The sequence below is a fragment of the Nerophis ophidion genome, linkage group LG12 (genome assembly GCF_033978795.1).
Source record: "Nerophis ophidion isolate RoL-2023_Sa linkage group LG12, RoL_Noph_v1.0, whole genome shotgun sequence".
Classification (NCBI taxonomy): Eukaryota; Metazoa; Chordata; class Actinopteri; order Syngnathiformes; family Syngnathidae; genus Nerophis; species Nerophis ophidion.
In genome coordinates, this window is record NC_084622.1 from 39213025 (window position 1) to 39239617 (window position 26593).

Below are 26593 nucleotides of genomic sequence, written 5' to 3' on the forward strand. Positions count from 1 at the left end.
TCAAAAATACAGATAAAGCAATTTGAATATTTGGTTACATGTCCCTTGGCAATTTACACTGCAATTAGGCGCTTTCGGTAGCCATCCACAAGCTTCTGGTTGAATTTTTTAACACTGTACTTGACAAAATTGGTGCAGCTCGGCTAAATTTGTTGGTTTTCCGACATGGACTTCTTTTTTCAGCATTGTCCACACGTTTAAGTCAGGACTTTGGGAAGGACATTCTAAAACCTTATTTCTAGCCTGACTACAGAACTTTCCTCCAGAAGGTCTTATCTTTCTCCATGTGATGTCAGATGAAACAAAAATTGAGCTGTTTGGCCACAATACCCAGCAATATGTTTGGAGAAGAAAAGCTGAGGCTTTTAATCCTAGGAACACCAACCCTACCATCAAGCATGGTGGTGGTAGTATAATGATCTAGGCCTGTTTTGCTGCCAATGGAACTGGTGCTTTACAAAGAGTAAATGGTAACATTCCCTCCAAATTCTTCAGGACAACCTAAAATCATCATCTCGGAGGTTGGGTCTCGGGAGCAGTTGGGTGTTCCAACAGGACAATGACTCCAATCACATGTCAAAAGTGGTAAAGTAATGGCTAAATAATATATATATTTTTATCCTTTATTTAACCAGGTAAAATCCCATTGAGATCAAAGATGTATTTTCCAAGGGAGACCTGGCCAAGAGAGCAGCATCAAGGTTACATTAAAAACAGTAAACAACACTTAGAACATCAAATTTACAACATTAAAACTTGCTCACATAACACATGTGCATACAGAAAAGGTAGACTGCCATCCTTTCACAGAAGCTTTAAATGATGGAGGGTTTTGCAGTTTCTTTAGAGGGCTTTGAAGGCTACAATGGTATCACCCATTAGCCGCATCTTGCGCTTTTTATCATCTTTAAAATCCTAAAAAAAGACTTGCGTTCTTGTCTCTAATCATGATTGGGAACGATAGGTAAAATTCCAAAAAATAGTGCAGTTTCCCTTTAAAAGCAACTGTAATAGTTGGTTGATTTTTGAATGGTTCTGAATCAAAAGAGTAGATGATCAAATGTTAAATTGAGTGTTGCTGTCAACGGTCATCCATAATTGTTGGGTGATCCTTTTAGAGACTTTAATATGTATGTAAAGTATATACACATGAGGGCTGTCAAAGTTAATGCAATAACCAGTGAACACACATTTTCTTAAACGGCATCATTATGTCTGACCTATCATGAGAAGTTGTTTTCCCTGTGTATTGTGTTTATTTTCGTTTCAGCAATCCTTCCTCCCTCGTTTTACTTCTTGTTAGAACGCTTTTTCCACCTGTCCCAGCTTGGTGCTTAGTTTCACCTACAGGGAAGACTATTTAGGATGCTTTTTATGCCCAGCAGCGTCCTTCTGACATTGATGATTTATTGTTTCTCGTATGGCAAAGTGACTGTATTGTCAACCTGAGTTCCTGCACAACCTGTGTTGTTATTTTTGCCTGCTGTTTCTAATGAAGGGACCATGTCAGCTGAACGTCACTTGCCGTCTCTTCTTTCTGGGGTCAGGCCAACAATCGCAATGCACCACTTTGACACTTTTTTTTTTTTTGATGCGTGAATATGTCTATGCGTCATTTGTTACTACCCTCAGTCCAGTGGAAAAATGTGGAAAAAATAGCGAGCAGAAATCAAAAAGAAAAGGGCACACCAAATAGCAAGTCCAGCTCCAAATCCCCGGCAGGTCACTCTACCAAACCCATTTATGTCCACAGTCGCTGTGAGCACAGTCTCCACTGGAGCAAATTTCACCCACCAGCTGCTCGCCAATGCAGAGAGAATCTTTCCACCTCGACAGAGGCATACCACGACATCAATGCACTGCAGTTAACTGTATGTTTTTTATTGTCAGTAGAAGAGTGTCCATTTTGTGTTGAGCAGTTTAAAAAACGCATGATGCTTAATTAACAAACATTTGCTAGAGTAAACAAATCGTCCACTTCCATGTTGATAGTATTAAAAACGTGACAAATTATCTGTCTAATGTACACTTATTGGAGATTAAAAACAACTATCTGCAATTATGGTGAATAAATAATTTATTTAGATAGATACAATGGATGAATAGATATATAGATAGATAAATATACACACGCACACGCACACTGAACCTAAGGACTATGCTGATAAAGAGCACTTAAACTGCTTTTATCGACATATATTGCGCAGTCATAAAAATGTGTATATTTGATATACTGTATTTGGAAATTATAACCATGAATGCATGCCAATAAATCCAGCTATAATCTGATTTTAAACCGGCATTTGAAACACTAAAAAGTAAACACAGGCGAGTACGTCACCTTCACCAAAGTACTTTCTTTCTATGCAACTTGAACAAAAAATGATAAATAAATACATGATAAATGGGTTGTACTTGTATAGCGCTTTTCTACCTTCAAGGTACTCAAAGCGCTTTGACACTACTTCCACATTTACCCATTCACAAACACGGAGGGAGCTGCCATGCAAGGCGCTAACCAGCACCCATCAGGAGCAAGGGTGAAGTGTCTTGCTCAGGACACAACGGACGTGGAGAGGTTGGTACTAGGTGGGTATTGAACCAGGGACCCTCGGGTTGCGCACGGCCACTGTACCACTGCGCCACGCCGTTCATTTATATTAGGAGCAGGATTCCGTTCATGAATGACAATGGAACTTACCTACCTACGTACAATCCATTCACACTTTCATGCAATTCTCAAATGTAGCAAACATACTCCTCATACTGTGGGAGGAAATATTTACACAAGTCCCACACAAAAAGGTGAATAGGTTCTAACCCAGAATTTTCTTGCATTAAGGCAACAGAGCACTTAGTTACTTAGTGTTTTGCTATTACAATTGATTCCGTCGTGCTTGGTGATATTAATGCATATGCCTTATTGGGATAGTTAAAAAAAACATTATCCTTCCAACAGACCTGCAAAGAATAGCTGTAAAAATATAACTTCTTGGCTGCGTTTGAGTCAAATGCAACATTGCCAGCACTCCAGTTCTATTTCAGGCTGCCCCCAAGTCAAATCAACACCCACCATGTGCTTTTTGGGCTGCCCTATAAAAGGAAGCACAGCCGTGTATTGCAGCAATTGTACGTACCGGTACCCCTGACAGGTGAGCATTCTCTCAAAATGGAGAATGGCGCTTAATGTGACAGAAAAAACAAGTATTACATTTGTGCTCAGTCAGTACACTGACACACAGCAGGAAAACACCTTTTATCGAATATGAACTGGAAATTGTGCATGAAAACTAAAATGAATAGCTCCACACTCGGCTCCATCTTTGCTCTTAGTGTCTATGCTGTCTGGGATGGAAACATTTCATATAAAGACTGTCTAGGGAAGTAGCAATGTTTCAATAGTAAATAATATCCCACACTGCGATTCAAAGTTCAAAACAAACAGCACTCTTAAAGGTCTACTGAAACCCACTAGTACCCACCACGCAGTCTGATAGTTTATACATCAATGATGAAATATTAACATTCCAACACAAGCCAATACGGCTTTTTTAGTTTACTAAAGTACAATTTTAAATTTCCCTGGATTTTCGTCTTGGAAACGTTGTGTAATGATGACGTGTACGCGTGACGTCACAGGGTTTTAGGAAGTGTGAGCGCTGCGCACACACACAGCTAAAAGTCGTCTGCTTTAACCGCATAATTACACAGTATTTTGGACATCTGTGTTGCTGAATCTTTTGAAATTTGTTCAATTGTTATTGGAGAAGCCGCAGTAGAAAGATGGAGTTGGGAAGCTTTAGCATTTAGCCACACAAACACACGGTGATTCCTTGTTTAAAATTCCCGGAGGTGAAAATTTACTTTGGATCAGAGCGCGGTCAAGCGAACATGAATCCAGACCAAATGTCAACCAGCAGGTTTCGGTGAGAAAATTGTGGTTAAAAAGTCAGTTCTTACCGGATAAAAGCTGAGCTTGTGCCGTCCATAGCTGCTGTCGACTCCCCTGAGACATTGCCGTCAACACCCGGCCGTGGACACACTTCTCCGACTATCAGGTAATATTAAACTCACTAAAACACTAGCAACACAATATAAAGATATGGGATTTCCCAGAATTATCCTAGTAAATGTGTTTAAAAACATCGGAATACGTCCCAATGCTATCGCCTTTTTTGTTTTTTTTCTAGTCCGTCGCTATCAATATCCTCAAACACGAATCTTTCATCCTCGCTCAAATTAATCAATCAATCAATCAATCAATGTTTATTTATATAGCCCCAAATCACAAATGTCTCAAAGGACTGCACAAATCATTACGACTACAACATCCTCGGAAGAACCCACAAAATTAATGGGGAAATTGTTGTTTTCTCAGACCGAATAACTGTTTTTATTGGAGGCTCCCATTAAAATCAATGTGAATATATGAGGAGCCCCCACACTTGCGACGTCATCGTCTGCGACTTCCTTAGGTAAAGGCGAGGCTTTTTCAGGAAGTACCAAAAGTGGCGAACTTTATCGTCGATTTTCTCTACTAAATCCTTTCAGCAAAAATATGGCAATATCGCGAAATGATCAAGTATGACACATAGAATGGACCTGCTATTCCTGTTTAAATAAGAAAATCTCATTTCAGTAGGTCTTTAATGTTTGCATTTTTTTTCCTGTGTAAAACACAAACCACACTCTTGGTCTTTGGGATTGATGACTTACTCTGACAACATTTGTATTATCTAAGCCAGGAGGTTATGTAATCGCTGCCGTAAACTATCCATTAATTGACTAATCGGATAAATTAATCGGGTAATCGGATAAAACTTATTTCCTAGCTTCCATGTGTCTTATAGGGAAAATAATACATTTGTGTAACCGATAACCATTTCCACTGTACTGGATTCCATCTTTCACTCCCGGACCACCAGTGGTTTGGCTTTATACTGAGCATTCGGGCTTTAAAATTGTTATCCTGCCGTTTTACCGCAATTTACTTCTGACTATTTATTTTGTACAATTAATGTGTCAACTGTCATTATTTGCTTGTGAGAGTAGAGATTGCATCAATCACATTACATGTCTTGACTTATTTGAGGTCTATTTACTTGACTTCTGTTATGAAATGTGTTGGTGATAATTACGAGTAATGAGAGTTGTTCTAGGACTCAGCTAGGGCTGCAACAACTAATCGATTATAAAAATGTTTGGTGATTAATTTAGTCATCGATTGGTTGGATCTATGCTATGCGCATGCTCTGCGGCTACGTCTGATGAGGTGGCAGTAAGCCAGCCAATGATGTGTCATGTGCAGCTCATGTGACGATGCCGTCTCCTTTGCCTGGAAACATTCGAAAAATGGCGGAGGAAAGCAGTACCGGTAGTTCAGCAGAGAAACATCTGGAGGTTAATGCTTCAATTACGAAAAGTGCACGATCTAAGTTGTCAAACGTGTGGGAACATTTTACTTCAAAGACTTCAAAAAAGACAGTTTCCTGAAAAATGTGGGGTGTGGACCTCGCATGAGTAGTCCTGGGTTCAATAACGGGCTCGGGATCTTTCTGTGTGGAGTTTGCATGTTCTCCCCGTGACTGCGTGGGTTTCCTCCGGGTACTCCGGCTTCCTCCCCCCTCCAAAAACATGCACACTTGGGGATAGGTTGATTGGCAACACTAAATTGGCCCTAGTGTGTGAATGTGAGTGTGAATGTTGTCTGTCTATCTGTGTTGGCCCTGTGATGAGGTGGCGACTTGTCCAGGGTGTACACCTCCTTCCGCCTGATTGTAGCTGAGATGTGCACCAGCGCCCCCCTCGACCCAAAAGGGGATAAGTGGTAGAAAATGGATAGATGGAATTCGCATGGCACGGGAGTACAACATCAATTTGGGAGCCATGTATGAAGGGAACTCACAGTACATAACTTTTTAAAGGCCTACTGAAATTAGATTTTCTTATTTAAACGGGGATAGCAGGTCCATTCTATGTGTCATACTTGATCATTTCGCGATATTGCCATATTTTTGCTGAAAAGATTTAGTAGAGAACATCGACGATAAAGTTTGCAACTTTAGGTCACTAATAAAAAATCTTTGCCTTTACCGGAAGTAGCAGACGATGTGCGCGTGACGTCACTGGTTGTGGGGCTCCTCACAGCCTCACATTGTTTACAATCATAGCCAGCAGCAGCTAGAGCTATTTGGAACGAGAAAGCGACAATTTCCCCATTAGTTTGAGCGAGGATGAAAGATTCGTGGATGAGGAAATTTAGAGTGAAGGCCTAGAAAAAAAATTATTAAAAAAAGGCGAGGGCAGTGAGAGCGATTCAGATGTTTTTAGACACATTTACTAGGATAATTCTGGGAAATCCCTTATCTGCCTATTGTGTTGCTAGTGTTTTAATGAGTTAAATGGTACCTTAAAGTCAGAGGGGTGTGGCCACGGGTGTTTTGACGCCAAAGTCTCTGAGAGAAGTCACGGCAGCTTCAGGAGGACGCTGGCTCCGCTGATCTCCGGTAAGAGCCGACTTATTTCCACAATTTTCTCACCGAAAACTGCCGGTTGACATGTAGTTGGGATCCATGTTCGCATGACCGCTCTGATCAATAGTAAAGCTTCACTTCCGGGAATTTTAAACAAAGAAACACCATGTGTTTGTGTGGCTAAAGACTAAAAGCTTCCCACCTCCATCTTTCTACTTTGATTTCTCCATTATTAATTGAACTAATTGCAAAAGATTCAGCAACACAGATGTCCAAAATACTGTGTGATTGCACGATGAAAAGAGACGACTTTTAGCCGTAAGTGGTGCTGGCCTAATATGTCCCCTCCAACCAAAAATGTCACAAACACGCGTCATCATTCCGCGACGTTTTCAACGGGAAACTCCGCAGGAAATTTAAAATTGTAATTTAGTAAACTAAACCGGCCGTATTGGCATGTGTTGCAATGGTAATATTTCATCATTGATATATAAACTATCAGACTGTGTGGTCGGTAGTAGTGGGTTTCAGTAGGCCTTTAGGTCCATAGTCCGGGTACATTGAGCCGTTGTGTTTTTAATCTTTTGTTAAGGAGGATATATTTTTTTTAAGGAATTACAACAGCAACTGTTGTGTATTAACTTTCAGAGTGTTACGAACTTTTTGGAGCAAGATAGCGCCCTTCCGTGGCTGACATCTTTGCGTCGTCCTCCCAACAACAACTACGTTCTTTTTTATTATAGTCCTAATTTGCTTCCTAAATACAAAGTTATTGCATGCAACAGTGAGTTATAACAGAGACGCACCTCTGGACATCGGAAAAGCTCACCATGAGCTCACTTATAGTCTGACGGACTTCAACTTTCTGCTACGACAAGACCCTGCTAACCACAGCCAGACCAAAACAACAACAAGGCGGCGAGGCAAGAGAACGGGGCTACATGCTAGACTAAAGGCTAGAGCTACACGACCACCATTACCTAGCCTGCTGCTAGCTAACGTGCGCTCGCTCGACAACAAGCTGAATGAGCTGAGAACCAGGATTTCATCCCAGCGTGAACTGAGAGAATGCTGTGCTCTTATTTTCACTGTAACCTGGCTTTCGGACAGCATCCCAGACTATGCCATTCAGCTAGCAACGCACTAAGTGTACTGTGGAGACCGGACAATGGCTTCAAGAAAGGCAAGAGGCGGCGGCGTCTGTGTTTATGTGAGTAACAGCTGGTGCTCGGACATACAGGTTGTTGAAAGACACTGCTCGGACAAAATTGAGTTTTTGATGGTGAAATGCAGACACTTTTACCTACCAAGGGAGTTCAGTGCAGTGTTTATACTGTCTGTTTACATCCCGCCACGGGCGGACTCCACAACAGCAGCTGAAGCTGCTGCATGACGTCATCAGTAAACAAGAGACCGCACATCCCGATTCTGCGTTCACGGTAGCTGGGGATTTTAACCACCGCAACCTAAAGAGTGTCATCCCGAAATACCATCAGTATGTGAACTTTCCTACAAGGGAGAAAAACACTCTGGACCAGGTGTACTGCAACGTGAGGGGAGCCTACAAGGCTGTACACAGACCACACTTTGGACTATCCGATCAGTGACTACAACTGTTAAAGTGTGGAATGAAGACACTGAACTAGTGCTTCAGGACTGCTTTGAGAGGACAGACTGGGACATGTTCAAAACTGCTGCTCAGAGGGATGACGGTACTGTGGACATAGAGGAATATGCTTCCAGTGTAACTGGAAAACACTGTGCCTACAAAAAAATACAAGATATACCCAAACTAAAAACCCTGGATTAAATGTGATGTTTGGTCCAAGCGACATGCCCGCTCTACTTTGTCTCAGGCAACGCTGAGGACTACAAGAAGGCCAGATATGACCTGTGTAAATCCATCAGCGAGGCCAAGGTACAATACAGACCAAAGCAGATTCCCGGCGCATGTGGCAAGGCCTGCAACCCATCACAGACTACAAGCAGGGGAGCATGGGGTTCACAAACCCTCACTGCCAGATGAGCTGAATAAGTTATACGCCCGCTTTGAGGTCCTCAACACCAACCAACAGAGGAGAGTTCTGACCATTGAGCGCACGCAGGACCCACCACTCACTGTGACAAATGCAGAGGTACGTACATTTCTGAGGAGAACAAACCCATGGAAGGCAGCCAGCCCAGACAACATCCCTGGCCGGGCCCTCAGGGTCTGTTCATCGGAGCTGGCTGACGTACTTGCTGACATATACAACTTGTCACTAGGACAAGCTGTTGTGCCCACCTGCTTCAAGACCACCACCATCGTGCCCCTGCCAAACAAAAACACTGTGACCTGTCTGAATGACTATCGCCCCGTTGCACTCACCCCAAAAGAGATGAAGTACTTCGAGAGAATAGTCATGTCACACATCAAGAAGACCATCCCAGACACACTGGACCCTCTACAGTTTGCCTTCCGGCAGAACCGGTCCACTAATGATGCAGTCAACACCGTCATCCACACCACCCTCACCCACTTGGAGGGAAAGGACACCTATACCAGGCTATTATTCATCAACTATAGCTCTGCTTTTAACATGGTCATCCCGCAATAACTCAGTGGTAAACTCCTCACTGTTGGTCTGACACTGGCTCTCTGTGACTGGGTGCTGAACTTTGTCACAAATCGGCCCCAGTCAGTCAGAGTTGGCAAGCAGACATCAGGTGCAAAGGTTCTAAGCACAGGGCCCCCCCAAGGCTGCGTGCTGAGCCCCCTGTTGTACACCCTCGTCACACACGACTGTGAAGACTCCCAGAACAACACCAGCATCATCAAGTTTGCAAATGATACTACGGTCGTCGGACTGATCAACGGGGGAGCTGAGGCAGCGTACAGAAGGGAGGTAGCAGAACTGGTGGCCTGGTGTCAGGATAATAATCTCTCCTTGAACACAGACAAGACCAAGGAGATGATTATTGACCCACAGCAAGGAGCACACAGTACACACCTTTGTACATAGGGGAGACAGAGGTAGAAAGGGTGAAAATCTTTAGATTCCTCGGGACCCACATCAGCGAGAACCTCACCTTGGCTCACAACACCCAACAAACAATAAAGAAAGCCCAGCAGCGACTATACTTCCTAAGAAGGCTGAAAATATTTGGCATGCCACCCAAAATTCTCAGCAACTTCTATAGAAGTACAGTCGAGAGTGTCCTTACCAGCTTAATCACAGTCTGGTATGGAAACTGCGCTGCTATGGACAGGAAGGCACTCCAGCAAGTGATTAAAACTGCTCAGTACATACCAGGTGCAGCCTTCTCCTCATTACAGGACATGTACTCTACCAGGGCCACCATGACGGCACACAACATCATAAAGGACAGTACAGCCCCCCCTGCACAGTCTCTTCAGCCTCCTACCATCAGGCAGACAATAGAGGAACCTGAAAGCCAGGACTACGAGACTGACAAACAGTTTCTACCCACAGGCCACCAGGCTTGTGAATGCTAACTTGTGAATGCTAGCTCCCCCAGCTACCCCCCCACCCACTCTTACTTTTATCTTTTGAACAAAAGACAGCAACCCTGACCACCCCCGAAATGTGAACCATCACTGTAGACACTTTTCACCTTTGCTCACTAAAGACAGTTTTAACTGATGCTGTGACCCAATGTGACCTCCATATTTATACTTCTGACTGTGAATCAGAATGTTCAATAATGTTATGTTAATCACTGGGCCTTGTATATATAACACTTTTTATTAGTGCTATTACAGCAAAAGGGAAGGCACTACCCGGACACAAGCCAGTGAGAGATTGCCTCACACTGCTAGTTTATGCTAACGCTAGTGGCAACTATGTCCGAAATTTAACAAAAATTGTGCATATATTTCCAGACACAAGGTAAAATAATTTTACTTTTAGCATGCCGAGACATGGTCCGTACAGAGAGGCATATCTGGCGTGATAGAGGCACTTGTGAATCGAGGTTCCATTGTACTTTTTTTGTACTTGGTTCCTCTCAGGAGAGATTTTGGTCCAATACTCTTTACACATACTTTACCAATCCTAAGGGTTTCGAAACCGTTGGTTTGGCAACTTGATCTTTCAGCTATTTCCATAAAATTTCAACTGGATTGCGGTCCGCAGACTGATTAGGCAAATTCTTGAGCTACTCTGAAATTATGTTGGGAACTTGGTCTTGCATTCTAGGCCAATGTCATAAAGGAATATTCAGCTGTGCTATAACTGTAGGGATGGTGTTCTCTGGATTTTAATAGGCATTCCTCTGCCTTCGACCATGGTGAGTCGACTTGATGCATGGCTCAGTTGGTAGAGTGGTTGTAACTTGTCTCCCTGAAAATAATTAAAGTAGCAGTAGAGTGGAAAAACAAGTTGCCTCTATATTTAAGCTATTATCATATGTATGATTTATGACACCAAAACACTTTCATTGTTTGCGAATAAACAGATATGATCAAATTGGTATAAATCTTACAGAGATTTCCTCACCATTTTGAAAGATAATGATCCTGTGACATCACGCTAAGAACCAAAGATCCTCTTCCCAACAACAACAATGCTAATCAAGCAGACTTTGTGAGAGCTAAGAACAATTGCTTTGGGAAATAGTATGATCCAGGAGCTTATATTTTTGACCCCGAACACAAAGAGGATCTGCAGTAGGTTTTAGAAAGACGACTGCTACTTTTCCTGGAATTGTCTTTGCACATCACTAACCCTTCTCTTCACTGCAGGCTTTGAAAAAGACATGTTTGGGGTTGTGGAATATATTTGTATTTAGCCCACACACGGAGAATAATGTTATTTCGGCAATGTGTGTCGTTCCGCTTTTCCTCCCTACAGCAACACGGAGGTCGGCGGATAATGGTATAGCGGGATAGCGAGCGCAAAAAAGTGACGGCTCCCGGAGTGTTATCCGCCGTCATATAGAAATATATGTAGTGTTAATTGTGTGGGGTAATGGAAATGAAACAATTAAAAAAAACAAATAACGGTTTGAGTTGGTCCAGGTTATTGGGGACTGTTATTACTGACGGACAAGTGTCGCAGTGTGACTGCGACCAGGCACGTGAGAAAACCCTCGTCTCCAAGGCAACCTCTCTGTCGCTTTCCCAAATAACACAACGCTGTCAAGCAACATTCATATAAAACTTGCGGGCCGCACTAAAATTAAACTTTCATATTAAGGTGGGGGCCGCAAAATAACGTCTCGCGGGCTATGGCCCGCGTGTCTGAGACCCCTGCTCTAGTGGGTGACTTTTCAAATGATGCTACATATTAGAAGTAATGCACCTTTTTATTGCAACGCTTTTGCCCCACACTTGACAAATTACGGTTGTCTGTTCGACATATTCCCCCTTGAAGCCAAACCACCGCCAGACGATGGACCCCGTGCTGTTTTTCTTGGGAATTAATTCTTCCTTCATTCGCACCTTCTTTCTCTCGTATTACCACTCGCACGGCTCTGCTAGAATCACAGCTAACGTTACCCATGCCGCTACCTCTCTGCTCCGCGAGGGCATATACCTATGTGGGGCGGCATAGCTCGGTTGGTAGAGCGGCCGTGCCAGCAACTTGAGGGTTGCAGGTTCGATTCCCGCTTCCGTCATCCTAGTCATTGCCGTTGTGTCCTTGGGCAAGACACTTTACCCACCTGCTCCCAGTGCCACCCACACTGGTTTAAATGTAACTTAGATATTGGGTTTCACTATGTAAAGCGCTTTGAGTCACTAGAGAAAAGCGCTATATAAATATAATTCACTTCACGTATGACGTGACAGTATGTGAAATATGTAAGAATGTGTGCTTGCTGTCTGTGACAAGGAGACAGGAACGAGCGAGAAGAGCCTGTAGTGTAATGACCGCAGCTAAAATAAACTGCGTGAATATCACAATACAGTAATTTTCTATATCGCAGAAACAAACCCGCGATATATCGTGTATATCGATATATCGTCCAGCCCTACTGTAATATTTCCACTCTCGCTGGGATGTCGACCGACAGGACGCTCCCACATATACCAATAAGATAAAGATTCAATCACAATCCTTATGAAGGATTAAAAAGATGCTGCAACAAGCGCCTTTTTGTGTCTTTTTCGCCATTTCAGGGACGTGAAAGTCGATTGGCCTGTCAATTCATGACCACATTTTTCTACTGAGAGAAGCATGAATTATAATCTAAAATTTACTTTTAGCAAGTTTAATACTAAACAAAAGCATATAGTGAGTCAACAATAAGTTCAAGGTTACCAATGGCCGCTAAAATAGTCCGTCTGCGTTGGCGCTTATAATAAAAATATCACTCATATTTGGTTAATTTTCAGGTTACGACACCAAAATGGAGTAAAGTTAGCGGTTTCTGAAAGTTTCTAGAGAGGGTATAATAAGCACAATAGAGGACCCTCTATCTGTTGACTCAATTGCTAGCCACTTTTTTATGATTTTGAATGCTTTAAAAAAAGCCAAGCATATGGGTTCTTGTCTTACATGAGGATTGTCAATGACAAACCACATCTCTTTCAAATGATGGCATATTTCCAGTATTACCAATCTGATGATGTGGTCAGAGTGCAGAAGCTTTACTCGAATGACGTACAATCTATGGAAAATGCAGAAGGAGTTCGGAGTGGGATATTCAAAATGGCTAACTGAATTTGTGGCTTTTTAGAAGGTATTTTCACATTCTTTGCGGATTATAAATAAAATTGGATATGGTTTAATGCAGTGTTTTTCAACCACGGAGGCTGCATGCAGGTAAAAAGGTATCTAATACTTCAACCAAAAACAAACCAAAGGTGATTGCCCCTAAGAAAAGGCAGTACTAGTTAATAGTGCGCAGATAATAGGTTATACATATCAGTGTTTTTCAACCACCTTTCCGCAGCACACGAGTGTTTCGTGAGACGCAGTCTGGTGTGCCGTGGGAGATTATCTAATTTCACCTATTTGGGTTAAAAATATTTTTGTGGACCAGTAATTATAGTCTGCAAATGATGTGTTGTTGTTCAGTGTTCGGTGCTGTCTACAGCTCAGCAGAGTAACCGTGTAATACTCTTCCATATCAGTAGGTGGCAGCAGGTAGCTAATTGCTTTGTAAATGTCGGAAACAGTGGGAGGCAGCGTGCAGGTAAGAAGGTGTCTAATGCTTAAACCAAAAATAAACAAAAGGTGAGTGCCCCTAAAAAAAGTCATTGAAGCTTAGGGAAGGCTATTAAGAACTAAACTAAGACTGAACTGGCTACAAAGTAAAGAAAAACAGAATGCTGGACGGCAGCAAAGACTTACTATGGGGCAAACATGGCGTCCACAATGTATATCCGAACATGACATGACAACCAACAGTGTCCCCACAAAGAAGGAGAAAAACAATTAAATATTCTTAATTGCTAAAACAAAGTAGATGCGGGAAATATCGCTCAAAGGAAGACATGAAACTGCTGCAGGAAAATACCAAAAATAGAGAAAAAGCCACCAAAATAGGAGCGCAAGACAAGAAGTAAAACACTACACACAGGACAACAGCAAAAAACTCAAAATAAGTCAGGGTGTGATGTGACAAGTCGTGACAGTACACCTACTTTGAGACAAGAGCTATATTGATGCATGGTTGGCTATGCTTTAAAGTCATATCCAACAATTGCGACAACAACTTATTACTGTCAACTGAGTTTTGTTTTTTAATGATTTCTGATGCATCTGATTATAAGACGCACTGCCGATGAGCGGGTCAGTCAGGTCTATTTACATACAAGAGACGCACCGAATTATAAAGCGCATTAAATGGGTCGTATCATGATTATTTTTTCTCAATTTAAAACACTTTCTTGTGGACTAAAAATGTTGCTTGGATTATGTTTCACAGCCCATCTTCAAGTCGCTTTCTGACCGTCGCTTTAGGATGCGCCGTTTTTTGGCAGTTTTATGTACATGGGTCCACTTCGACAGAGTCCTCTTGACGTAATTTTTTTTGTAGCGGTGTAGCGTGCAAGGATGGAAGTCAAAGAAGTGTCAAAAGATGGAGCTAACTGTTTTAATGATATTCAGACTTTACTTAAATCAATAACGGAGCAGTGTCTCCTCATCCGCGGCTCACTATTGCAACAACAACGCCTGAATTGTGTCCCGTAAAAAACTGTGACAACTGGAATGTTCTAATAACTAAAGTTCCGTTGGTGAATTATGTAAACCCCGTACATCGGTAGTTTTTAGGGCTTCTGCAGTGAGTGTACTGACATATATAAGTTACAAGTTTATGTTACTTGCCAATGCGGAGAACATTATGGTCTAGGAGTTAGCAGGTTAATTTATTATTAAAATGTTACTTGCAATTTTATAGAAAATGTATTGAATATTGAAAATGTGAGCAGAAAGTGTTCCTCTTGTTAATTCAAAGTAAAGTGTTGGTTGCACTTTCTTCAAATAAGATGTGAATGCATTGGCCATCAATTGTTGTTTAGTTGCTTGTTTGTATCCATCCATCCATTTTCTACCGCTTATTCCCTTAGGTGTCACGGGGGGGTGCTGGAGCCTATCTCAGTTACAATTGGGCGGAAGGCGGGGTGCCCCCTGGACAAGTCGCTACCTAATCGCAGGGCCAACACAGATAGACAGACAACATTCACACTAGGGCCAATTTAGTGTTGCAAATCAACTTACCCCCAGGTGCATGTCTTGGGAAGTGGGAGGAATAATTAATTCATACCTAGTTCCCTTACAATAAATACATATAAAAAACTTTACCTACAATATTGTTGTGGCTTGCGCAGCCCTTTGAGACATTTGTGATTAAGGACTACATAAGTTAACTTTAAATTGATTTATGATTGTCCACCTTTTATTTCACAGTTACATTGCTTGGTTATTTTTGTTAAAAAGTTACTGAATAGATTTTAACTAATTGAATTGTTTCGTATCATTCTAAACAATTTTGTCTCTTATTCATATTAATAACCACACATTTTGAAAAGAATCGGATCATTGTTAAAATGCATCGTTACACCCGTACATATGTGTGATAATCCGATTTGGTTTGTTGGTTAACCCAGTCCTAGATCTTACTTTGTACAAAATATGATGACCAACCAGCTCGAAGACCTCTATGAAAAATAAAAACAAAGGACCCAGATTTCCGTCGGCCGGACGCGGGTGACCGGGGCCCCCCCTCTGGAGCCAGGAAAAAGTTTCCTCCACCGGGTGGCAGGCCTCTTCCTTAGAGATAGGGGGAAAAGCTCTGTCATCCGAGAGGAGCTCTAAGTAAAGCCGCTGCTCCTCCACATCGAGAGGAGCCAGATGAGGTGGTTCAGGCATCTGGTCAGGATGCCACCCGAACGCCTTCCGGGGAGATGTTTCGGGCACGTCCGACCAGTAGGAGGCCACGGGGAAGACCCAGGACACGTTGGGAAGACGATATCTCCCAGCTGGCCTGGGAACACCTTGGGATCCCCTGGGAGGAGCTGGACAAAGTGGCTGGGGAGAGGGAAGTCTGCAACCTGACTCTCGCCAGATCCTTGTAGTTCGCTGAGCTCCACAGAAGGATCTGGGCTCGAGGGCAATGCAAACAAACACCCAGGGTGGACCACTCATCTGTGAATCAGTTGGGAACATCTCTGCGCTGCTGACCTGTCTCCATTCAAGATGGTCTCCTGCTGTCCCCACTATGGATTGAACTCTCACACTATTATGTTAGAGCCACTATGGACTGGACTCTCACACTATTATGTTAGATCCACTCGACATCCATTGCACCGGTAGCCGAGGGGGAAGTCACCACATCTGCGGTCCCATCCAAGGTATCTCATTGTCATCCCATTGGTTTGAGATTTTTCTTGCCCTGATGTGGGATCTGAGCCGAGGATGTCGTTGTGACTTGTGGAGCCCTTTTAGACACTCATGACTTATGGCTATATAAGTAAACTTTGAAACTCCTTCAAGATTGCAAAAAATAATGAACCAATCAGGACTGCCGGTCAGGATGTCTATGGGGCGACGTAGAGCAGAAGCGACCGTTTGATTAAAACAACAACGCAGCAAGGAGTCGTGTGCTGACATTGATTCTGCATATTTTCTTTGCACAAACAACATCGATCATCTACTGACATTGCTGCGTTGTTTCAGTAAAAGTTCTCTAACTTTTCGCTCTGTCGTTATCCAATATGTTGGCTGTTCCATCCATACATTTTCAACCGCTTGTCCCTTTTGGGGTCGCTGGAGCCTATCTCGGCTGCATTTGGGCGGTAGGCAGGGTACACCCTGGACAAGTCATACGTCGTTCTGTTTTGGATTTCCTAGCCTCGCTCTCATAAGCGTCGTGGGTTGATTTCGATGTGAGTGGTTGAAGTAGCACGTCATTCAAGATAACGGACAAGTGGTTTATCCAATCACATACAATGATTTTTCTACAATGACCCGTCTTCTGAAATACATCTCCTATGGAGAAGTCCCAGATCCTTGTGTGGAGCTCAGCGAACTACAAGGATCTGACGAGAGTCAGGTTAGGAAGTAGGACTGCGAATTTTTGGGTGTCCCACGAATCAATTCAATATCGATTCTTGGGGTCGCGATTCGATTATATATCGATTTTTTTCGATTCAACGCGATTCTCGATTCAAAAACGATATTTTTCTGATTCAAAATGATTCTGTATTCATTCAATACATAGGACTTCCGCAGGATCTACCCCTGTCTGCTGACATGCTAGCAGGGTAGTAGATTTTTTTAAATAAGCTTTTATAATTGTAAAGGAAAATGTTTTATCAACTGATTGCAATAATGTAAATTGGTTTTAACTATTAAACGAACAGAAAATTTGACTTATTTTATCTTTGTGAAAACATTGGACACAGTGTGTTGTCAAGCTTATGAGATACGATGCAAGTGTAAGCCACTGTGACACTATTGTTCTTTTTTTTTAATTTTTATAAATGTCTAATGATAATGTCAATGAGGGATTTTAATCACTGCTATGCTGAAATTATAACTAATATTGATACTATTGTTGATAATATTTATTTTTGTTTCACTACTTTTGGTTTGTTCTGTGTCGTGTTTGTGTCTCCTTTCAATTGCTCTGTTTATTGCAGTTCTGAGTGTTGCTGGGTCAGGTTTGGTTTTGGAATTGGATTGCATTGTTATGGTATTGCTGTGTATTTTTTTGTTGAATTGATTAAAAAAAAAAAAAAAAAAAATGTTTTAAATGAGAATCGATTCTGAATCGCACAATGTGAGAATCGCGATTCAAATTCGAATCGATTTTTTCCCACACCCCTATAATCTAGTCAATATTACTATGATTACATCGATATTTTTTAGCATCGCAAAGTCTTTTTCTATTCTTATTTTTTTATATTATGTTTATAAACTCAGGATATATGTCCCTGAACACATGAGGACTTTGAATATGATCAATGTGTGATCCTGTAAGGACTTGGTATCAGATTGATACCCAAATTTGTGGTATCATCCAAAACTAATGTAAAGTATCAAACAACAGAAGAATAAGTGATTATTACATTTTAACAGAAATGTAGATAGAACATGTTAAAAGAGAACATAAGCAGATTTTAACAGTAAATGAACAAGTATATTAATAATTAATAAATCATTTCTACCACTTGTCCTTAATGATTTTGACAAAATATTAGAATGATAAATCCCACAACATATTACTGCATATGTCAGCAGCTAAATTAGGAGCCTTTGTTTGCTTATTTGCAACTGAACGACAAGTTTTCTTGTATGTTCACTATTTTTTTTAGGGACAGAATTGCAATAAGAAACATATGTTTAATGTACACTAAGATTTTTTGTTAAAATAAAGCCAACAATGCAATTTTTTGTGTTGCCCGTTATTTGTAAAATAATCTAAATATAGTATTGCTGTGTATTGGTTTGTTGGATCTATCAATAAAAATAAAAATAAAATAAAAAAATATATAAAAAAATCGAATAAAAAAAAAAAAGAGAATCGATTCTGAATAGCACAACGTGAGAATCATGATTCATATTCGAATCAATTTTTTCCACAAAACCCTATTAGGAAGTCTGGGCTATCATGCTTAGGCTGCTGTCCCCGCGACCCGACCTCAGATAAGTGGAAGAAGATGGATGGATGGATGGATGGATGGATGGATGGATGGATGGAAGTTGACCAAAGTGGTTACTGATAAACACAATTCTGATTTTCCATAAATCATACCCACCTTATGTGTACTACTTTACACTGATAAATGTCTTTGATGAGATGGGTGTGGTGAATAAGGCGAATACCTATGAGCAATGCATGCATTGTGTGCGCACAACTGAGGGGAGTAAGGGGGAAAGCAAACCCCTAAATCTAGACCAGTGGTTCTTAACCTTGTTGGAGGTACCGAACCCCGCCAGTTTTATATGCGCATTCACCGAACCCTTCTTTAGTGAAAAATAAAATGTTTTTTCTTAATTTAATGATGTTACTATGTTAAATAAATACTAATAAAGATATATCTTACAAACAGAAAGTTACAGGAACGTACACATGATCCCATGTTAACATCTCATTGTGCAACATGTGAATGTTTCAGTGCAGTGGTTCTCAAATGGGGGTACGCATACTCCTGGGGGTACTTGAAGGTATGCCAAGTGGTACGTGAGATTTTTCAAAAATATTCTAAAAATAGCAACAATTAAAAAATCCTTTATAAATATATTTATTGAATAATACTACAACAAAATACAAATGTAAGTTCATAAACTGTGAAAATAAATGCAATAATGCAATATTCAGTGTTGACAGCTGGATTTTTTTGTTGACATGTTCCATAAATATTGATGTTAAAGATTTCTTTTTTTGTGAATACATTTTTAGAATTAAGTTCGTGAATTCAGATGGATCTCTATTGCAATCACCAAAGAGGGCACTTTAAGTTGATGATTACTTCTATGTGTAGACATATTTATTTATAATTGAATCACTTGTTTATTTTTCAACATCCATCCATCCATTTCTACTGCTTATTCCCTTTTGGGGTCGCGGGGGGTGCTGGCGCCTATCTCAGCTACAATCGGGTGGAAGGCGACAAGTTTTTAGTTATTTTTATATATTTTTTTCCAAATACTTCAAGAAAGACCACTACAAATGAGCAATATTTTGCACTTATACAATTTAATAAATCAGAAACTGATGACATAGCAGTGTTTCCCACAGGTCAGGCATCTATTTGTGGTGGTGTGGTCGAGCGATGGGGGGATGGGGTGGCGGGGGGAGATGACCAAGAAGAATGCGGAGTTGGAATATAATTACAACACTTTATGTACATATTTATATACATATTTATATATTATGTAACTACAAGCTCCATTCACAGACAGAGTCCCATTGCTTTTATGAGTGGTCAAGCGAGTCAAAAGCCGAAAAAAAAAATATATATATATATATATATATATATATGTATATATATATATATACATATATATTTTATTTTTATTTTTATTTTATTTTTTTGTGGCCGTGGTTCTTTCGTGGCGGGCCGCCACAAATAAATGAATGTGTGGAAAACCCTGCATAGTGCTGTATTTTACTCCTTTATCTCTTTTTTTCAATCAAAAATGCTTTGCTCTGATTAGGAGGTACTTGAATTAAAAAAATGTTCACAGGGGGTACATCACTGAAAAAAGGTTGAGAACCACTGTTTTAGTGGGACCTAAATGCGATACCTGAGAGGGGGTACACGTTATTTCCAACCCCGCCTCATACAGAACTCATGAAAAACACTGTTTTGTTTTTTTATCATTGTAAGTGAGTCAAAACACTTATATTAGAAAATAATCTCATGGAAATGATTGCTGTCATTTGATTATAATAATAAAACATTGAACTTGTTATTTAGTCAGGTTTGGACGGAGGCTCCGTCGAACCCCTGAGGCCGACTGACCGAACCCCTAGGGTTCGATCGAACCCAGGTTAAGAACCACTGATCTAGACTAGTGCTCCCGTCCAAAGGCAAAACCTAGTAACTCACTTCTAGCTGATTTTGAGAAAACAAACAAAAACCAATCTATCTTGATGCTGTCTTACAAAGATCTACAAAGTCTTCAAACGTATAGATGTTTTCTTGAGCTTTCATTTTCTTGCCGACTGAGCCATGGATCGAATCTGCTCTCATGAACGTGTGCCCTTTCTCCAGATATTTTATTACAACCTCGGGTGGGCCCCATCCTGCGTTTGCACATTGGGCAAGAGCCGTGTACAGCGTCCAGTTTTTATTTTGACCTCCACAGTTATCTGCCCAAAAGAGTATGCAAGGGGAAGAATCAAGAACAATACATTTAATGAAGGTGCTTGCAACGTCCTGGGCCAATCTTCCAAATATCCCCTCGTGCCATAATATCACATAATCAGGTTGACCGTCGGCCCCCATTCGTGCAAATGTCTCATTAAAGACAATAAGGCGACTGACAAAGAAGCTCCGATTGGTCCCTTGAGATACTAGGTTTTTCTGTTGTATCTACGCGGTTATGTGGTAGTTGCTAGGTCCTGCCATGCGCGTAACAGCTTACTTACGGAACAAATTACAATATCGCATACACTAATGTAAAGCATATCACCTAGGAACTCCAAAATTATTATCAGCTCAGTTTTGACCAAAATTGAGTTACTGGGTTTTGCCTTTGGACGGGAGAGTGGTTCTCAACCTTTTTTCAGTGATGTACCCCCTGTGAAAATTTTTTTAATTCAAGTACCCACTAATCAGAGCAAAGCATTTTTGGTTGAAAACAAGAGATAAAGAAGTAAAATACAGCTCTATGTCATCAGTTTCTGATTTATTAAACTGCATAAAAGTGCAAAATATTGCTCATTTGCAGTGGTCTTTCTTGAACTATTTGGAAAAAAAAGATATAAAAACAACAAAAAACTTGTTGAAAAATAAACAAGTCATTTAATTATAAATAAAGATTTCTACACATATAAGTAATCATCAACTTAAAGTGCCTTCTTTGGGGATTGTAATAGAGATCCATCTGGATACATGAACTTAATTCTAAACATTTCTTCACAAAAAAATAAATCATTAACATCAACATTTATGGAACATGTCCACAAAAAATCTAGCTATCAACACTGGATATTGCATTGTTGTATTTTTTTCACAGTTTATGAACTTGCATTCATATTTTGTTGAAGTATTATTTAATAAATATATTTATAAAGGATTTTTGAATTGTTGCTGTTTTTAGAATATTTTATAAAAATCTTACGTACCCCTTGGCATACCTTCAAGTACCCCCATTTGAGAACCACTGATCTAGACTAGTGGTTCTCAAATGGGGGTACGTGTACCCCTGGGGGTTCTTGAAGGTATGCCAAGGGGTACGTGAGATTTTTTAAAAATACTCTAAAAATAGCAAAAATTCATAAATCCTTTATACATATATTTATTCAACAAAATATGAATGCAAGTTCATAAACTGTGAAAAGAAATGCAACAATGCAGTATTCAGTGTTGACAGCTGGATTTTTTGTGGACATTTTCCATAAATGTTGATGTTAATGATTTATTTTTTTGTGAAGAAATGTTTAGAATGAAGTTCATGAATCCAGATGGATCTCTATTACAATCCCCAAAGAGGGCACTTTAAGTTAATGATTCCTTCTATGTGTAGAAATCTTTATTTATAATTGAATCACTTGTTTATTTTTCAACAAGTTTTTAGTTATTTTTATATCTTTTTTCCAAATACTTTAAGAAAGACCACTACAAATGAGCAATATTTTGCACTGTTATACAATTTAATAAATCAGAAACTGATGACATAGTGCTGTATTTTACTTCTTTATCTCTTTGTTTCAACCAAAAATGCTTTGCTCTGATTAGGGAAGGGGTAGGGAACCTATGGCTCTAGAGCCGAATGTGGCTCTTTTGATGACTGCATCTGGCTGTCAGATAAACCTTAGATGACATTACTTAACACGATAAGTAATGAATAATTCCGCTGGTAATCACAGTGTTAAAAATAACATTCAAAATACAAAACATTCTCATGTGGCTGTGTTGGTCGGGGGGGGGGGGTTTGCCCAGATTTGAGGTCCTCTCTAAGGTTTCTCATAGTCATCATTGTCACTGGCGTCCCACTGGGTGTGAGTTTTCCTTGCCCTTATGTGGGTTCTTCCGAGGATGTCGTAGTCGTAGTGGTTTGTACAGTCCTTTGAGACATTTGTGATTTGGGGCTATATAAATAAACATTGATTGATTGATGGGCTTCACGGTGGTAGAGGGGTTAGTGCGTCTGCCTCACAATACGAGGGTCCTGCAGTCCTGGGTTCAAATCCAGGCTCGGGATCTTTCTGTGTGGAGTTTGCATGTTCTCCCCGTGAATGCGTGGGTTCCCTCCGGGTACTCTGGCTTCCTCCCACTTCCAAAGACATGCACCTGGGGATAGGTTGATTGGCAACACTAAATTGGCCCTAGTGTGTGAATGTGAGTGTGAATGTTGTCTGTCTATCTGTGTTGGCCCTGCGATGAGGTGACGACATGTCCAGGGTGTACCCCGCCTTCCGCCCGACTGTAGCTGAGATAGGCGCCAGCGCCCCCCGCGACCCCAAAAGGGAATAAGCGGTAGAAAATGGATGGATGGATGATTGATTGATGACTCCCTTTTTAGACCAGTTGATCTGCCGTTTCTTTTCTTTTTCTCCTATGTCCCACTCTCCCTTGTGGAGGGGGTCCGGTCCGATCCGGTGGCCATGTACTGCTTGCCTGTGTATCGGCTGGGGACATCTCTGCGCTGCTGATCCGCCTCCGCTTGGGATGGTTTCCTGCTGGCTCCGCTGTGAACGGGACTCTCGCTGCTGTGTTGGATCCGCTTTGGACTGGACTCTCGCGACTGTTTTGGATCCATTATGGATTGAACTTTCACAGTATCATGTTAGACCCGCTCGACATCCATTGCTTTCCTCCTCTCCGAGGTTCTCATAGTCATTATTGTCACCGATGTCCCACTGGGTGTGAGTTTTCCTTGCCCTTATGTGGGCCCACCGAGGGCCCATTTGAGAACCACTGATCTAGACTAGTGGTTCTCAAATGGGGGTACGTGTACCCCTGGGGGTTCTTGAAGGTATGCCAAGGGGTACGTGAGATTTTTTAAAAATACTCTAAAAATAGCAAAAATTCATAAATCCTTTATACATATATTTATTCAACAAAATATGAATGCAAGTTCATAAACTGTGAAAAGAAATGCAACAATGCAGTATTCAGTGTTGACAGCTGGATTTTTTGTGGACATTTTCCATAAATGTTGATGTTAATGATTTATTTTTTTGTGAAGAAATGTTTAGAATGAAGTTCATGAATCCAGATGGATCTCTATTACAATCCCCAAAGAGGGCACTTTAAGTTAATGATTCCTTCTATGTGTAGAAATCTTTATTTATAATTGAATCACTTGTTTATTTTTCAACAAGTTTTTAGTTATTTTTATATCTTTTTTCCAAATACTTTAAGAAAGACCACTACAAATGAGCAATATTTTGCACTGTTATACAATTTAATAAATCAGAAACTGATGACATAGTGCTGTATTTTACTTCTTTATCTCTTTGTTTCAACCAAAAATGCTTTGCTCTGATTAGGGAAGGGGTAGGGAACCTATGGCTCTAGAGCCGAATGTGGCTCTTTTGATGACTGCATCTGGCTGTCAGATAAACCTTAGATGACATTACTTAACACGATAAGTAATGAATAATTCCGCTGGTAATCACAGTGTTAAAAATAACATTCAAAATACAAAACATTCTCATGTGGCTGTGTTGGTCGGGGGGGGGGGGTTTGCCCAGATTTGAGGTCCTCTCTAAGGTTTCTCATAGTCATCATTGTCACTGGCGTCCCACTGGGTGTGAGTTTTCCTTGCCCTTATGTGGGTTCTTCCGAGGATGTCGTAGTCGTAGTGGTTTGTACAGTCCTTTGAGACATTTGTGATTTGGGGCTATATAAATAAACATTGATTGATTGATGGGCTTCACGGTGGTAGAGGGGTTAGTGCGTCTGCCTCACAATACGAGGGTCCTGCAGTCCTGGGTTCAAATCCAGGCTCGGGATCTTTCTGTGTGGAGTTTGCATGTTCTCCCCGTGAATGCGTGGGTTCCCTCCGGGTACTCTGGCTTCCTCCCACTTCCAAAGACATGCACCTGGGGATAGGTTGATTGGCAACACTAAATTGGCCCTAGTGTGTGAATGTGAGTGTGAATGTTGTCTGTCTATCTGTGTTGGCCCTGCGATGAGGTGACGACATGTCCAGGGTGTACCCCGCCTTCCGCCCGACTGTAGCTGAGATAGGCGCCAGCGCCCCCCGCGACCCCAAAAGGGAATAAGCGGTAGAAAATGGATGGATGGATGATTGATTGATGACTCCCTTTTTAGACCAGTTGATCTGCCGTTTCTTTTCTTTTTCTCCTATGTCCCACTCTCCCTTGTGGAGGGGGTCCGGTCCGATCCGGTGGCCATGTACTGCTTGCCTGTGTATCGGCTGGGGACATCTCTGCGCTGCTGATCCGCCTCCGCTTGGGATGGTTTCCTGCTGGCTCCGCTGTGAACGGGACTCTCGCTGCTGTGTTGGATCCGCTTTGGACTGGACTCTCGCGACTGTTTTGGATCCATTATGGATTGAACTTTCACAGTATCATGTTAGACCCGCTCGACATCCATTGCTTTCCTCCTCTCCGAGGTTCTCATAGTCATTATTGTCACCGATGTCCCACTGGGTGTGAGTTTTCCTTGCCCTTATGTGGGCCCACCGAGGATGTGGTAGTGGTTTGTGCAGCCCTTTGAGACACTAGTGATTTAGGGCTATATAAGTAAACATTGATTGATTGATTGATTTTAATCCATCCATCCGTTTTCTACCGCACCTGTTCAAAAAGTATTTTATTAAATATTGGTTTGCTTAAAAATAACATTGTTATTAAAAGATGCAAGACTTATTATACTCTAAAAATGTTGGTCTTACTTATAAAATAAATAAATGATAAATGGGTTGTACTTGTATAGCGCTTTTCTACCTTCAAGGTACTCAAAGCGCTTTGACACTACTTCCACATTTACCCATTCACACACACACACATTCACACACTGGAGGGAGCTGCCATGCAAGGCGCCAACCAGCACCCATCAGGAGCAAGGGTGAAGTGTCTTGTTCAGGACACAACGGACGTGACGAGGTTGGTTCTAGGTGGGATTTGAACCAGGGACCCTCGGGTTGCGCACGGCCACTGCGCCACGCCGTCCCTGCTTAATGTATGTATTTAGTTGTATTCAGTGTTAAAAAAAAAAATGATATGGCTCTTATGGAAATACATTTTAAAATATTTGGCTTTCATGGCTCTCTCAGCCAAAAAGGTTCCCGACCCCTGGATTAGGGGGTACTTGAATTAAAAAAAATGTTCACAGGCGGTACATCACTGAAAAAAAGGTTGAGAACCACTGATCTAGACGATTCTCCATGCAAAAAACGTGCAAACAAGTCTTACCTCCGACAAAGTTCACAGAGAAGGTGCAGCGGACTCAGGTCAGTCAAGTCCCATGGAAGAAAAGAGATCCACCTTCCGTGGGTCACATCGCCAATGATCCACGCCGGCGTTGGTATCCCTGACACCGGGAAAGGTTTCCGCTGACTGGGCAGACTAGTGCGCGGCGTTGACGGTTAAAATAGAATGGGGATTTTTTCTAACGCTTCAGTTGCTACCACCCACTTTTCCGTGCCTGCCCACCCCGCTGGGCACACGGTTGACTCGCACTTTCTGCACAGGGAAACCAACACGTCCCACCTTCTACTCCCCTGTGTTTGTCCCTTTGCCATTTCGCTTTAAATTCAGCCTGACGCTTTGAAAGCACGCACCTTTTAAACGCGAGCTGGTCATCCACGGTCAACTTCCCCCGCCGCTCAACTTCACCCTTCCGAGAAAATAGATTTTGTTCGGATCGAACGACGTTCTTTTAACGGCTGATTGTGGACAAGAACACGCGTTTACGCAGCGTAGTGAAGGCGCGATAAGATGTGGAGGAAGAAGGAGCCGTAAGAGGCGAGATTGCCTCCGCGTGGAGTGTCGCGTGGACGACTGGATGAATGACAACAAAA

At 41.5% G+C, this 26593-nt stretch overlaps 1 protein-coding gene across 2 annotated transcripts in view; it reads right to left on the minus strand.

The window, feature by feature from the left end:
* LOC133563436 (furin-like) overlaps positions 1-26593 on the minus strand; it is a 221943-nt gene extending 195350 nt beyond the window's left edge. For both annotated transcript variants that reach the window (XM_061917560.1, XM_061917559.1), the window contains exon 1: positions 25986-26593. The gene's annotated coding sequence lies outside the window, so the exon portion shown is untranslated. The remainder of the gene's footprint in view (positions 1-25985) is intronic.